The 16341-nt window shown below is 41.8% G+C and overlaps 1 protein-coding gene across 8 annotated transcripts in view; it reads left to right on the forward strand.

Moving 5' to 3' along the window:
• The window catches only part of SEMA6D (semaphorin 6D), a 217067-nt gene that overhangs the window by 169267 nt on the left and 31459 nt on the right, over positions 1-16341 (forward strand). The window lies entirely within an intron of this gene.

Here is a 16341-nt window from a genome sequence, read left to right on the forward strand (position 1 = left end):
CTCATCTCAGCTAAACAATTTTCAGTTTTACTGAGTTCACTTGTGCATTTACCAAAGCTCATGACATTGACTATCAAAAACAGGACTGGGCCTGTAATGCTGTGATTGAAGTTTCAGGTCCAAATACAAACTCTCTTTAAAACAATGAACTGTCATACAATATTAAGTGCCAACTGATCTGTCAAGTTATTTTCTTAGGTCCCTATAAAACTGCGAGGCCTTGGGTGTAGCAAATATGAAAAAACTAATGATAAAGTGTGATACATTTGAGTCTGGCCTTGAAAATGTGAAGTTACTGCAGCTAACTACATCCTGTTTATAAACAGCCAGCACAAAAATGTCACTTTTCTGATTTGAAGTCATTTGCTGTAGCCAAATATGCATTTCACGATAACAAAAGTGAACAGCCAGTTAGAACTCATTTCTCTCCCCTGCAAATAAACAGTAATCAGCTCGTCCATTGGTGGCAGTTGCTCAGTTTGTATGTGCAGCTCCTGCTCTGAATATGCAGATCTCTCCACTCTCATTAGCTTCTGAAGTGCCTCTGCTCACCCTGCTTGTTGTAGCTGTTTCTGAGCTGTTAGGGTGACAATACCACAGCTTATCACCCTCTGCTGAAGACAAAGATAACTTTAAAATGTATATAAAACAAAAAAAAAAATACCATGTCACAAATGAAATAAAGCTGACTGTTGAATTTTTTGACCTAGCAAAGGCTTTTCAATACTAAGAAAGAGCGGTAGGAAAGCAGCTCTTGCAGATGAGTGGATCTGATCTGTAGGGACTGGATCAGGCAGTGTTTTTGTCTCATACCAGTAAGCCTGGTGGAGTACATTTGCAGGGCTGGGTCTGAGTAAGGCACACCTCAGAAATGAAGTCTATTCAGTGTAGATGCACATGCTCTCGTTCTCGGTATGATAGTCTGCCTTCCCAGCACTGGCTGGTGCTATTTCTTCTATGTTGTTCTGGTTTATTTTTTAATAAAAGATAGATTAGCAGACTGCATTAAGTTCCAAAGCTTAAGTTCCAAAAAATATATTTTTGCTATTAAGAAAAACCTGAATCAGCAACTCCTCGTAGGCTTATGTGCAAGCTGCATGAGCAGGTTTGTGAAGGGTGTGTACATGCTGATCTTGCAGAGATTTACATCTCTGTAACCCATCTCTCTTCTCCCCGCCACAGTAGTCCCAGAGAAGTGGTTGTGAACCCACAATATTAGTTAACAAACCATTACTGTGGTTTGAGGCATCACTGCTTTACTTTTCCCAGTTACCAGTCCAGTGTCGGAAATTTCCCCACACTTATTCAGCAGAATGGTCTCCAAGACTTCTCCCTGCTTTTCTGCTAGGCTTTTATGGCTTTAAAACTACATTAGGTTTAAATAGTTAAAGCAGGTGGTTAAGCTGTCTGCCTGATTTTGCCCAGAGAGCAGAGGGAAGAGGCACATGATCTATTCTGCAGAGTTATGGGGCAGCAATGGTTGGCAGAGGGGTGGTAAAAAGCAGCTGGGCCTGGAAATGAGCATCAGCACGTGGGAGGGGATGTGTGTGCTCAGCCTGAGCCCCTGGTCCTGCACTGGTTCTGGCAGACTCCTGTGCCTGAGCAGAGCCCAGTGGCTGCCCAGGACAGGTTTGGAAGTCTTCTGGTGTATGTTGTCACAGGACTGGAAACTCTGGTCTCAATCAGGAAAACTGCTCAGATCATTAATAATTCCAGTCTGTGTCAGTGGGCCTTAAGTGCCTGTTTGACACTTAGACATCTGCAGATGGAAGGGAACGTGTCCAGAGAATATAACTGAGCCACAGGACTTTGCACTGAAGCAGCCACCAAACACTCCATCCACTCCTTGGTGGGATACAGTGTCTGACAAGCAGGTGGTAACAAACAGCTTGAGGAAATTGCTGCATCTGCTTTGTTAAGTGAGCATGTGTCTGAGCCCTGGATCCATCTTTCAATCAAGCTTTTAATAGGAAATGTAATCCTGAAAATGATATTTCTGAATGGGACCCAGTAAGGAATAGATGCAAACACAGGTATGGTTTAGAGTGAAATCAAAACAAAAAATCAGGCAAAGTGCTGTTAAAAAGTCCCATGGTGCTGAAAGCAATCACAGTACACTAATCAATTATGAAACTGTAAACTGAAGTTTGAAACTGGCCAGTCTCCTTATCTGGTTTCACTTGCAAGGTTGAGTCCAGCTTGAACAAAGAAAATCAACAGTAAGCCAAAGAAAAATCATGGGGAGACATGGATCCAGTGTTTACATTGCCATCCCTTTCACGGGGCTATGACAAGAGAGAGACTAGAAAAATACGAATTGTAAAATACAATCTTATCTTGCTATTCCCCTTCTAAGATTGATGAGCTATAAAAGCAATTAGCTAGAAATGTTTTTAAAACTTGTCAAATAATGTATTTGACAAATATATTAATAAATCGTGTATCTAATAACAAACTGCGTGAGCTCTGAAAACTACCTCATCATTTTAAAACAACTTGAAAATCTCATTTCATCCATTGATGAATCACCTGCCTGCATTAGCAATAAACTGGCACAAGCAAGACAGAGACATTTTTATCCTTCACATCATATGAAGTGCATTTCAGGACACTTACACTTGCTAAATTTAAGCAAAGGCAAAAAAAGGCACATGTGTGTTTTGAGATAGTGGATGCACACACACAGGATGCACACACATAGGTTTGGGGCAATTCTCTGCATCTGTGCAAGCTCCCATTCTGATTTCTCTGCAAGGATTCTCCTCTGCATAGAGAGTGGTGAAGGTCCACAGACACAGCTGAATCTCTCTCAAGTGATTCCCAGCTCACTTGCAGCTTCTGACCTGGGGAAAAGACCCACTTAGTCCTTAAGGCACCAAAAAAAAGAAATTATTATAGGTCAAACTCTACATTCTTATCAGCAACTTCAGTCTTAAGCAGTCAGGTAGCTCCATGCAGACAGCTCATGCAAAGGACCTGTGTCACCTCCAGTAACCCAAATGTATCTCCTTTAGGAAAGGGCCTTTCCTCTACCTGCCCAAGTGGCACACACTGAGCCTGAGAAGCTCATTGCCTTCTCATTCCCCTTCCTCCCTCTGTCTATCAGCCTTGTCAACAGCTGAATTTGATAAAAGCAGGGGAAAAAATCCATATGTATTCAACTGTTTGTGTATCAAAAGTGATTAAGTGACAGTGGCCTCCAGACCTGGTGGGCGCTTCATCTGGCAACTGTTTTTTGCCTTACACACTGCTCGTGACCATGCATTGTCACTTAATTAAGTTGAAATTAAATAAACGGATCCAATCCAATTCTGCAAGGTTATGGATTCATATCTGTGTATTGGACTGTAGTAACTGGTTGCCTTGCACTGCCAGGGGATGTAAACTGTGTGCTTGGTTTGGTGCCTACGCAGTGTGTACTGAACTCCTGCGTGCTCCTCAGGGAGCCCCCAAGCTGTGGCCCAACCCAGCTTCACCTGGGACTTCTTCAAAAGAAAAGTTAAACTGTCAGTTCCTTGCAGGCTAAAATATAGTCATTCACAATACATCTCTGAATCATGGTCAGTTCATGCTGCTCTATTATCCACTATCAGTGAACTAATTATACTTTTGTGCTGCCTTTTTTGCCGTATACTAGTTGACATTTGCAGATGAGATGGCTGGAAATATGATGTCTTGATGAGGGAGAAACAGTTCACAGGGATGCACTGGTTTTCACAAAAATTTCATCTGGAAAATATCTGGATCTAATAAGAAGGAGAAGAGAGGAAGAAAAAAAGAAAAAGTCCTTTATTCAAAATTAAATATCCAAAAGCATGGCTTTTGGTGTAGAGGTAACTGGCAACCCACTACTAAGACTCAGAAGTTTCTGCAGAATAGAAATATTGCCTGCTGGATCATTTTCTCCATTTCACAGACTGAGAATGTCAGGTCTTAGCTGAAAAAGGAACTCGAGTCTTCCCATCTTGGAAGTCAAGGTACATGCCCTCTTGCTTTCTGCTGAGCACTGTTTTGGTTCATCTCTGTTAATTTACAGGAAGCCATACCATATATTAATAGACAACTTGGCCTTGGAATTTATTTTTCAGATTTTGTTATTGCCTCATAAACACAGAGAAATTGTCATCAAAATACATCACCATAAAATTACTGAATCAATAGAAAAAAACCCTACAGCACTGCAACACCAAATTCTACTTCAAGTACTATGCTTGAAACTCACTGTCCTTGCAGGGATCCAACAGCTTTGCCATATTCTTTCACTGATATGGGTAGTCCAAAAGAAGCAATCACACTTTCAGCAGAAGTTGATTTAATTTCCGTGGGACTGTGGGCTCCAATCTAGTAGGACCATCTTAACTCTTCTTATATGCAGCCAGCACTAACTGCTGTTCTTCCCTACTTTGCACCTTAGATAGACATTTATGTCTGAGTAAAGTGGCTGTAATTTATATCTGAGCAAAGCAGGGCTCTTGATTTGGAAGCACTTTCCATGGGTGTAAATGACAAGCCCAAGGCAGCAGCAAATCCAGCCCAGGAGATACAGTTAGTCCATTCCAGGGAGCCGGGGAAATGAGACTTTGATTGTTGTGATCTGTGCTGGGTGGATGTTAAAGGCTGTGTGACGCTTTGCAAGAGAGGAGAATGTAGTTTTTGCTGAGCCACACGCAGTGCTTCGTTTCCCACACTTGGTGTGTGACCTGCAGCACACGCTGGGAGCCCTGCACTCAACACAGGGGGAAGAGTTTCCATGGGGCTTCCAGCATTTCACTTCGTGAAGGGTTTTGGGAACCTCCCAGATGTGCAGACACAGATGATGTTATGATGTGAGCAATGCGGTTCTCGGTAAATAAACTGTTGGGAAATGGCAGTACTCAATTAAATGGCAATAAAGATTTTGCTGTTTCAGTTTTATGCATGTTTTAAGACAAAATCTGTGATGAACTTCATTGTGTATGCTCGCACCAAAATAAAGAGGGTAGCATGGCATATAAATAAGTTTAGCATTAGACTGGTATCTTTTTCAAATTATGACTCACTAACAGAGTTTTACAGAAATTTGATTACAATTTTACTGCATGGAGGACTCTTTTGCATCTGTTTCACAGATATCCACCTTTTAAATTTTATTTAATTTGTATTGATCTTTCCTGCACTTTCATAAGCAGGCATCACACATCTGAGCACACACAAAAATGATTACTTAAGTGATGATTTAAAAATAATGGATGTACATTAGCACATGAATGATTAATTCCTTTTTGTGAGTACAAGCATCCAGGCTATGGCTGAGTAAAATATTGATGGTACAAAGGAAATGAGCTGTTTCTTAATTTAGTTTTGTTCTGGTAATGTGTAACTAATGTTGTTCCCTTCTAGCAGTATGCATTTAGTGACCCTTTTAAATTTTAATACCTAGTGATAACTAAACTAATAGTTTCATGGGATATATAAGACAGGATTTTGAAAAGATGCAGGTAGAGTTTACATGCATTAATTTGAGACTTTGTAACACAATTAATAAAAATAGGTGCCTCCACACACAGGCTGGCATTTCACTAGAAAGTCAAAGCTTTTTTCGCACAAGACACATCAAAAGGTGGAGACTTCATTGTCACATTAGTCTCACGAGGCTGAGGCATATGAATCCCAGTTCATCAAGGCCTGATGCTCTTGTGAGCAAGTGAGAGTGTGGGGATTTGTGAGACTAGTACAAAATGAGAGCAGGACTGCTCTTACCACCTGGCACTTGGGCACATGTTCACACTAAATGTAGGGGGACCTGAGCACTGAGATTAACCCCTTGCTGGATTCCTACAGCTCCAGTCAGAGATACCTACATTGCAGTTTCTCACCATTTCCACAGCTGTTGAGGTGTTTCTGGAAGGTTTTGCCATGACTACAGCACCCTGAAGTGTTTTCCCACATATTTTCTGCTAAATGCCACAGTGGGGATAAAAGCACTGAAAGACAAGCGCTGCTCGTGTGGTCCTGCCCACACCTTCATTGCAGACCATGGCAGGCCAGGCTCACCCATCCCAAACCTAAACCTGGTGCCTGGTCAAACAGAGCACTTTGGGCTCAAAATCAAATAGAAACATTTTAAATACCCCATAGATGTGTCTGGGCAGCAACACATGTAAGGACACAGGTTAAGGCAGAGCACAGCTACAGGCTCTGACACTCTCAGATGGGAATACAACCTTGTTACTCAGGTTGATAAACAGACTGAATTGCTGGCACTGCCTACCCCCTGCCCATCTGCTAGAATGGCACTTTGCCCACCGGCGTGGTGACATGCCAGGTTTCATCTGAAGTAGGTGTCTTCTAACAATGGGTTTAGAAAGCAGCCTGTTGAAGACAGCAACTGACACTTCTTTCTTCAATAGGCTATTTTTGGAGTGGGAACACTTGCCGGCAGCAAGTGCAAAGGGTCTAAATCAGTTTCTGCAAGTCAGCTGCAAAAAAAATCTCATTTGCTACAGTAACAGAAGGTTTGGGCTGAAAAGTAAAGCAATTGCTTCCATTTGCACTTTCTGGCCTCACATGGGTGTGTTTATTGTGGCTACTTAATCCCACTTTAACAAACTGCATGGCAATTTGCAGGTGAGAAGGGAAAAGAAGGAAAAGGAACAGTGTATTGCTTTTGAGACAAGAAAGCGTACTGCTTTGTTTAATTTTAAATCATGATCCTTTGATATTTTCCACTGCTGCAATGGATATTATATGGTAATCCTGCCAGGACATTTTATATGTGAGGAAGTGTTTAAGGGTTGGTTCCCCAGCATGACATTTGAAAACTATAGTTCACATTTTTTTCCTTTGACAACTGAGAGAAAAGAGGGATCTTCATGCAGTCCCTACAAAAATCAACAGGCTTTCTGTCATCAGGTCTGTTTGAAAGGGTTTTGAAGATCCTAGGGAAAACATAGACTTAGGCTCTGTCAAAAGTTCATGAAGAGGTGTAGATCAGAGAGCAAGTTACCACATGCAGTTCTCTCCAGTGACGTTCTAGATACAGGACGCCTGAAACGTGGGCAGGGTGTAAAACCACACGGCTTTAAGAGCAGCCCAGATGGCCAGCAACCCCAGGAACACATGCTCACGTGCTACCCTGATCCTTCTAGGAATGATTTTGAATCTAAATTGTCGGCCTGACATCAGCACCGTGACATTACTGATGGGCAGGAGCGATACGTGATCCACCTCGCACAGACTTCCTCGCTCAGATCCCTCTTCTGACATGTCCAAAGCTCCTCTGGGCTTGAGTCCTGACAATGGGATGTGATGGGAGTCCAAGCTTGACCATGACCCTGTTCTCAAAATCACCTGTGACCTGGATGAGCATTGGAAACTCTGCTTTCTCCCCCCTTTGCCTTTCCTGTCTTCCCCTGACCCCACTCCCTTCTTCACCTGGCAGTGCCAGGGCAGTGCAGGGCCCCAGTAAGCCTGTGCTTCATGCAGCTGGGTCCCCCATCCCACACATGGAGAGTGTTTCTGTATGGTCTGGCTGCATGAGGAGGTGGAGACCTTTCCATTCTTCTCTGGTTTAATGCTGAGCTCTTGGCCTAATGCACATACATCGCTAATAATGACGGGAAGAAATGCCAACTAGGCATTCTCCACCAGCATGTAAAGTGCATATGCACAAAATAAACAATCATTGAGATTCTTCTGAACACAGGAAGTTATTCAGGCAGCATCTGAAGTACTCAGATAAAATACCCAAGTCTGAAAGAGCTTTTGATAAGAAAGCTGAGAATAACCTGTAGTTATCTTTGGCTACTGGACAGTAGAGACTTTATTATAAAATGATTTATTTGCTATAACACGGCTGCTAAAATCCTGGCACCTTGTCATGCAAGTAATTAAAAAAAAAAGTCAAATCTGTAAAAGGAGATGGAAAACTTTGACTGGAGCCACAAATACTGTTTCTTCCATTGCTTCCCAGATAGAGAACCACTTTTCATGCCCTCCTCTTACCCACAAAGACACAGAAAAGAGGAGATCAGTAGCTGACAGTGACAGCAGCTATGACTGCACCACTCCAAGCAGCAGAGGGAACAGAGTGCCTGCAGCAGTCCCTGTGATTTGCCAAGAATGGAGATGTCATGGCTTACTCTTTTTTTTTTAACCATGTCAGATAATAGTGTTGGCATTCCTACCTGAGCCTGTTTTTCCAAGTCAAGCACCATCCAGGGTATTTAGTAATAACTTCATTATTACTGGTTGCTGCTTTCTTGTATATTTTTGCAATGTTAATTTTTTGAGTATACGATGCAAATAGGAGATTTTGTGGGCTAGAATAGGTGCCATTGCTAATTTATACTGCCTTGGATCCAAAGTGCTTTCTACACTTTTGACCCCATACACCCCCCTCTTCTAGACCAAGCCTCCTCCCTGACAGCTCCTTTGCATGACTGTTTCCTGCATGAGTTGTCACAGACAATGGTATTTCCCCAGACTCTGTGGAGCTTTGCATCACTCAGGATTAGTGGGCTGACATGCACAGTCATACAAGCAGCTGGCACACTGTGATCAGGGAAACAGTGTGGGGATGAAACGGGCCACCTATCTCATTGTCACCTACTGTCACCTCAAAGGTGAAAATATGTCATCTTTCATCCTCCAAAGAAAAACAGTAGGATGTGTCCCAGGATCAGTGGACATGGTGCCATTTCAAATGTTGATGGGGGGAAGGAGTAGCAGTAACTCCAAAGGGTCAACCAACCTACACTCATTTTCGCCTCTTAATTTTACTAATGTGAAATATAAAGAATAATAATTGTGTGTACTCACCTTCTGTAAGTGGAAATTTTCCTTCTGCACTAACAGGCAAAGCACAGAACAGAGAAAAGCAAACCTTCCATGGATGGTTCTGTTACAGCTACTCAATAGAAAGGATTTTGCAGCTCACAGCTAGCACACAAGGAGGAACACTGAGGTACACCAAAGATAGAAGTCATTTTTTTCAAACAAACTGTAATGTTAAATAAGGCCATGAGTGTTGAAAATATAATTAAAGGTATCCACCTATGCCTCAAGAACAAAATATCCTAGGCTAGGAAGTAGATACTGAGATGTCAAGGGGCATACACTAAACAGAAACTCAAGGTAATGTGCCAAAGGCAGCAACTCCTGTCATTACTGTTTGTGTGTGGGCTACGAACTTTCTGTGTGTGTCACCGAGGTAAAAGTAAATAGTTTGATCATCTTTCTTCAAACCCAGGATGAGAGTCTATCCTCTTGTTGGACAGGAATGCCATGTGGTAAGAGGCTTTATTTCAGAATTCAAGCAGATACAAAATTACAAGCAGGTTGTTTACCTTTCTATTCTTAGTAATTAGTGGTATTAACTATTTTCTAAGCACCCTCCCTACATCAGCCACGAATAATGTCTGTCTGATCCTTTACAACTGTTTCACTGTCGCCCAAATGAGGCAGGTTTTTGGCTCCTGAGTCGGTGTTAGGCTGGACAGCTGCTCAGCTGTGACAGCCGAAGGAGCTACCTCAGGCTTGCCCAAGGGAGATTCAGACTGTACTAAGTTACATTCTTAGAGACTTATTTAAGGCCTTAATCCATGGAGTTATATTTGGTGGGACAGTGAAGGAGGAAGGTCTGTGTGTGTCTGTGGATGTGTCTGTGTGAGTCTGTACAAGCACACATGTCTAATTGCTTGTTTTTTGTAATACTAAAAACCTCCAAGATTATAAAATGTCATCAGCTGCTACCTGTGGACTCACCTTTGTGTAGGATGTGAGTGTTTGTGTACGAAGTCAAGCTGATTCATGTCAGATTTTACGGACTCTGGAATGAATAACACGATACAAATCTATAGATAAACTAATCTGCTGGTATTTATAACCAGTGAGCAATTGCCTCACCCCTTTGCAAGTTTTGAGATGTGACAGTTACAGTAGAAAGGAGCTTTACTGTAGCTCTGAGCTGCTTGAGAACATGTATGATTGGTTAAATTTCTAAGGGAGTATTTGATTTACCTTAAAGAAAACATCAGTTATGTCTTTGGTCATTCTTACTGATAGGGAGTAATTTTTCTTCTTGACCAAGACATAAAACACTTAAAATTCTGAGCCCAGTGAAATAAATAAAAAGATAAAATCATCTGTTCTCATCTTACATTATCTTGTAATTTACACATAAATAACAGTGAAATAATAGAATGTTTTCAGGCCCATTCCTGTTCTGAAGGTCAGTGGGTCTCCACAGGACAATGGGGACTCATCACACAGAATCAATTACAGGATTAGGTAATCCGCTAAAATGGGACTGAAAAGTGATTTTGTGTAACAGAAGTTGCTATATATAATATATAAATAGATAACATTAAGTGTCTTGTCATCTGGTGATTATATGCCATGGACACAAATTTGTTACTAGTACATCTTTTCATCTGTCTGTGCCTGGAAAAGGCAGCACATTCTACTACTAGTGAGGAAAAGTGGAGGTAAACACTGCGGATGGTGAATCTGAACTGAGTACAGCCGTATGACAAATGAAATTCTGGAAATTAAAATTGTAGCCTGTGAGGAAGATCACCTATTAATCTTGGAAGTGTGCCATTAAATCTAATTACAGTAGTTTGTTGATATTACCTTAGATGTTTTAAATAAATTCCCCATCAAAAGATGGGTGCTGTAATATACCTAAATGAAAAGCTAATCATTGTACAGAAAAATGGAGTTTTCTGGCTTTCAGTCATTCCTGTAGACATTTAAAGGGCTGAAGGGAGTTTGCAACACCTACCACTCTACACCTGGCCCCAAAAGGCACCATGACAATGCCTTAAGCTTGGTTTTTCTGTTTCCAGCTCTCTGCCCTGTACAATTGTCCCTCTCTGGGATTTTTTTTTTTTACAATACTGTTCTTTTGCAAGGACCAGGAAATAGTCATGTTTTACTATTGCAATGATCTTTGCAGGAAAGTGCCATGGCAAGAACTGTTGCCCTGAAAGAGTCAGTTTTACAAAGTTAAGCCTGATGAGGAGCTTACAGGCAAGAAAGACCAGTTTTACAAGACTGTGCCCAGTTATGTTTATTGCTTGAATCCCTTTTATTAGCTTTGTCATACAGTCATCCAGATTTCACTCTAAGCACATTTCATCCAGATTTCACTCTAAGCACATTTCAAGCAGTAAAACACACAGGACAACACATTACAAGCGTTGTGTCTCTGTCTCTCCCATCTTTGCTGACACAGGTTCTCTCTGCCAGCCCCACAGCCTCAGCAGAGGAGGAATTTCTGGCTTTCCACTGCCTCAGGTTCATCTACACAGGATCCTGCGTGATCCTCACTGGCTGACCCATGCAGCATCCTGCCAAAGCTTAGACAAAATTATTTGGTTTACAATTATTTTTATTCATTACTGGCACATCTCTTCTGCCTCCCCAGAAGTAGTTGGGGGAATTGGAAAACCAACATATTGAATTTCAGCCGAACTCTTGCCTAAGTAAGACTTGAGAGCAGCTATTAGATTTATCACTTAAATATTCAGTATAGAAATAGTGTTCTGTATGCTTCTCGAGGCAAACTGGTGTCAGATGATCGTAGGTGGTCATGAATGACACTGTGGTCCCATTTCTTACACCAGCCAGAAAGATAAATGACAAGAGTGAAAGCATATGCACAAGGTGATCCTATACAGAGACAGGATAAAGTTGCCAAGTTTGGGTGCACAGCCCATCACCATTAGCAGAAAATTATCACTACACCTTCAAGTGACAGGCATACAGCCTGGGATTTCTACACATCCCTCTAACTGAGGAGGCAGATTAGAAGAATATAAATAAGAGAGCACAGTGATGTTGTTAATGGTTGAACTCAATGATCTTAAAGGTCTTTTCCAACTTAAATGATTCTATGTTAATTTTTGACAGTCAGAAATGCTTTAAACATCGCTCTCACCGCAATACCCAAGAAGATGCTATAAGAAAGTGTTGGAACTGTTTTGTGTCCTCCTATATTTCACCAAATGGTAATTGCCTAGAAGCACCTCCTATAATATTCTGACAACTGACAAGGGTGAAAAGGAGGGTGTCCCATCCTTTGGAAAATATGAGAAAATTATCTTCTTTCCTGTAAGCATTATAAAGAACTAGATTCATGTGATACTTGAATTGGATACTATTTACAGGGATAAATTTGCGATGTCTTTTCTTAAACTTTCCACTCTTTATACAATACTTGAGTTATAACCAATTATTTGCCTGTATCAACACAGCACAGGCTTATTACTTTGGCAGTTTGCTATTTTTAGCCTATTGGTGTAAATCATGAGCAACAACGTTCTGAAATGTCTCACTTCTGACTTGCGTTGATACTGCTACAAGCTCAGGACTTGAAAAAGGAAAATGGCTTTATTGCTTTGCCAGCCAAACACTGGGATTTTCACCTATATTCCCCCAGGCAACAAGGTTTAGGGTGATTTAAATGCGCTCCAGGCAGACTAAAGACCCATCTTGGGATCTAAACTATGGGGAGTGGAGGTGAATAAGTGGCTACAAATAGGGCAATAGCTACAGTAAGGGTTCATGGAGACTGGATGCTAAAGCCAGGAATGGTAGGCATCCTAACAGAGGTGGGCATTAGGAAACACCTAATTCTGCCTTGTGCAGGTTAAAGGTGGAGTACCATAATGAGCTATCAGTTTCAGCTTATGTGGCTTTAACCCTGTTCTGGTGATGAGCTGTGAAGCATTATAGCTTGATCTTCCTATTTTCTACATTTATGTTCTAAAAAATCCAAAGGAGAGAATTCTTCACCAATCGATAGAGATAAAAAGCCTGTTTTTCTTGGAAATTGTTCTACATTTATTCACCTATTACACATGCTTGCCCTGCCCAGATATTGAGAAGACACGAAAGCACATAAAACCAGAGCTGTATAAAAATAACTTTTCTAGGTTGTTAATAGAAACTAATATTATCAGGCAGACTAATGTTTACCCCTGCTATGGGAGCATTACTCATTGAATAGCACCTTAAATTGTCCAACTAATTTTATGCACTCATAATAAATAAATTCTATTCTCTTTTATTATCAAACTTAATTACAGGCAAGGTAAGTCATAACATCCGCACTTTGCAATTTAGATTTAAAGACAGTGAATATAAAAAATGCTGGTCTACTTCATCAGAAATTATGTATTGATCCATATTACATTACCAATTTGTCTATACAATGCCATGCAGTAGGCAGATGTCTGTACACACTGGTAAAATGTGGTGATTTTTGGAAGAAAAAAAGAGAAGGGAGAGAGAAAATATCTTAGGATATAACATCATCACTTCTTGGCACTGCTGTGACTTGACCATCCTTCTGTAACTGACGTTTGCTGTTTTTATTGGAAATGACACAGCTTAAATGAACATGTCCTCAAAATATAAGTTTCTGTGTGTTAGCATGCTGAGTCACTGATTCAGCTCTGGCTCAGGCAGGGGGAAACCATCAATGCCATTTTCTTCTGCACTTGGTATTTCCTAGGGATGGGCCATCTGAGCAAACTTTCCTGTGTGACCGTGCTCTGAAGGTGGTTTTCTGAACTTACAAACTGCCCTGCACTGTGTGCACTTGCGCTTCCTCACCAAATCACCGTGTGGCTGAAGCGCTGATTTTAATTAACACACCTGCTTGCTGAAAGCAGCTCAGCCTTGGTTATAAACCCAATGGAGGCATTCAAGCACAAAGAAATGTCTGGTTTAAACACATATTAGTTTAGCATTATCCATATATTAATGAATCAAGAACTCAAGATGGTGTTCTAACAGATGGCGGTTCTATTATCAGTATGTAAATTTTTAATATTTTGCTTACATTTTCAAATTCCTGAACAAGTGTTGCTTAAGTCTGTAAAACACTTAGAGGGTGAAAAGTCCTTTAGATGGTAGGAATAATCCATATGCTAAACCCATGAGATAGAGTGGGTAAGTGCTCTCATTACCACTTGGAGCACAGGGACAGTCTGGTCGGAGCCAAAGCTGGTCCTGGGGCATTCCTGGCTCTTGGGCTGACACTCAGCCCATTTTATTGTGCCTCTGTACTTTCAGATTCTGCTGATGTGTTTCTTTTACAAATCAATCATTCTAGGGATAATTAACATTTAAAAGCCAGGTTTCCTTTAATTCCATTAGTATATTTGTGACAAGAAATGTGTTGGCAGAATCCAAAGGTTAAGAGTTACAATAAAGAACAAGTTTTAGGATAAATGAAAGTTAAGGCCTAAAATAGCCTGACAATACCCCATTAATCTGCACACTATTGACACAATAGTGGTCTGTTGTGTCAATGAGGATTTAAGAAGCTTTGCAGCACATGTTACTGATAGTTTATCATATCAATAGGAGCCTGCATATATTTGTGTTTAAAAACCTGTGGCTGTGTAATTCCCTGACTGCACACATATTGTAAGTGCACATACTTTAAATCCTTACATAAAGTGGTTTCTAGCCACGCAGCAAATTTTGAAACGATAATAAACTACCATATTTAACTGTAGACACAAGATATTAGTCTTGGCTATACCAAAATCCTCTAGAATGCTGTACTTCAAACTGGAACTCCTTGCCCTACAGGAATGTGATCCGATTCTCAACATTGTGTCACCTGCCTAATTGAAGCAGAAGGAGATTTAAACCATATTAGTCTCTCATCTTGATATATGGAAGCCTTGAGACAGCTTGTGGCTGGGAGGTATAGCAGGGAAGAAAGGTCCCTTCCCACAAGCCGCCCTTCTCAGAGCAGAGGGGAGTGTGCAGCCACAGCCCAAGCAGATGCCACAGGCTGTGCATCCAATGCCCCCCGCTGTAGGGATAACCGAGCAACATTGCAGAGTAATTTCTACGTGGCAGTCACAAAAGGGATCTATCGAATGAAAATATGAGTGGCTCTTCTAGTACTGCCGTTTTTCTGGCTGGCACTACCATCAGGCGTTTCAAAAGCCAAGAAGCAAATCCTACATTTGTAATGCCCTGGTGTGGGTAACTTGCACCAAGGTACCCCTCTGTACCCCTGATAAATCCTCACAACACTGGGTTTGCTCCAAGCGTTTGACTTCCAGTGCCAAGGCCACAGAACTGTTCTGTGAAATGAATCCTTCTGTTTGAAGCACTTTCAGCTTTTTTTGTCCTCAGGTTGCAATTTGATTCCTAACCAAGCGAGTAGTCTCTATCACAGCATTTTCGTGCACTGTGCAAATTTTGATGCTTTTCAGATTAGGGCTGTTCATGAGAAAGGGAAAATAATGTCCTTACACCTTTAACCAGGCAGCAGCTCCTGGGGTGCCACATCGCCGTGCTCTGTTCGCTGTGAGGAAGCCCATAATGATCTCGCCTTTAGCCTGTCACCACTAGGAAACATCAGAGTGAGACAGCCAAGGGGCTGAGTTGCCAAAAACGTCCTATTCCCATGGCTGGGAGATTTTGTTGGCACAATCTCTAAAGAGAATTTACTATGGGCCAAATCCTGGTGCCCTTGCTTAGATGAATCAGTTCTCAAGAAGCAACGCTCCCACTGCGAGTGGTGTGTGTGCACAAAAACCTGCCAGATCAGCCCAAAATACTGCTTGGGAGTATCAAGTGTTTGTCTTCCAGAGGGGCAGGAGCACTGTGGGGAGCAACTGGCCCAAGGATTTGCCATGGAGGCAGCGTACAGCTGAGGGGCAGAAATTTGGGAACTGCATGTGAAGGAAGAAGATATTCCCCAGCAAAAATCTCTAAATTATTTTTACTCAGTATTTTACTTATTTCCCATAAACCAAACACAGATGATACAGTTTGGCGAGTAATCCTTTATTACTCCTTGCAGGGGCATCCAAAATATTCCATGGCACTTTAAGCCTTAATTAATTTATCTTTCATGTGAAGAAAAAAAATGAATTAGTGACAGCTATTTCCTGGACTTCATTTCTGGGATTAAACCTTTTGTTTCTGGAATATCTGAGGGGATTTTGGACAGGCATTTAAAAAGATGTCATTTCAAGGACATCCCCCCCCCCCAGCACCACACGCGAAGTACTCGTCTGCAAAATCATTAGCCTGCAAAATTGCATCGCTCGCAAGGACTTTTTTCTTTCCACGTAGAAGCGAAAATTTCTGTCTTAAGAAGCGAAGGTGGCGTCGGCGATGAAGAAAACGCCTCCCCACGGCTTCGCCCCAGCTGTTTACCTCCGCGGCCGCGGGGGCGGGAGAGGGTGGGCAGGTTTGCCGAGAGGTGTTTTGGGAGGGGTAAAACTACGGGCGAAGTTTTGCCGGGGCTCGGCGCACCGGGCCGGGGCCGCTCGGTGCGGGATCGGGGCGGCGCCCGGCGCTGCCCGCGGCGGGGGAGGC

The sequence above is a fragment of the Neopelma chrysocephalum genome, unplaced genomic scaffold (assembly GCF_003984885.1).
Source record: "Neopelma chrysocephalum unplaced genomic scaffold, ASM398488v2 Primary Assembly neopelma1_75, whole genome shotgun sequence".
NCBI classification, from domain to species: Eukaryota; Metazoa; Chordata; class Aves; order Passeriformes; family Pipridae; genus Neopelma; species Neopelma chrysocephalum.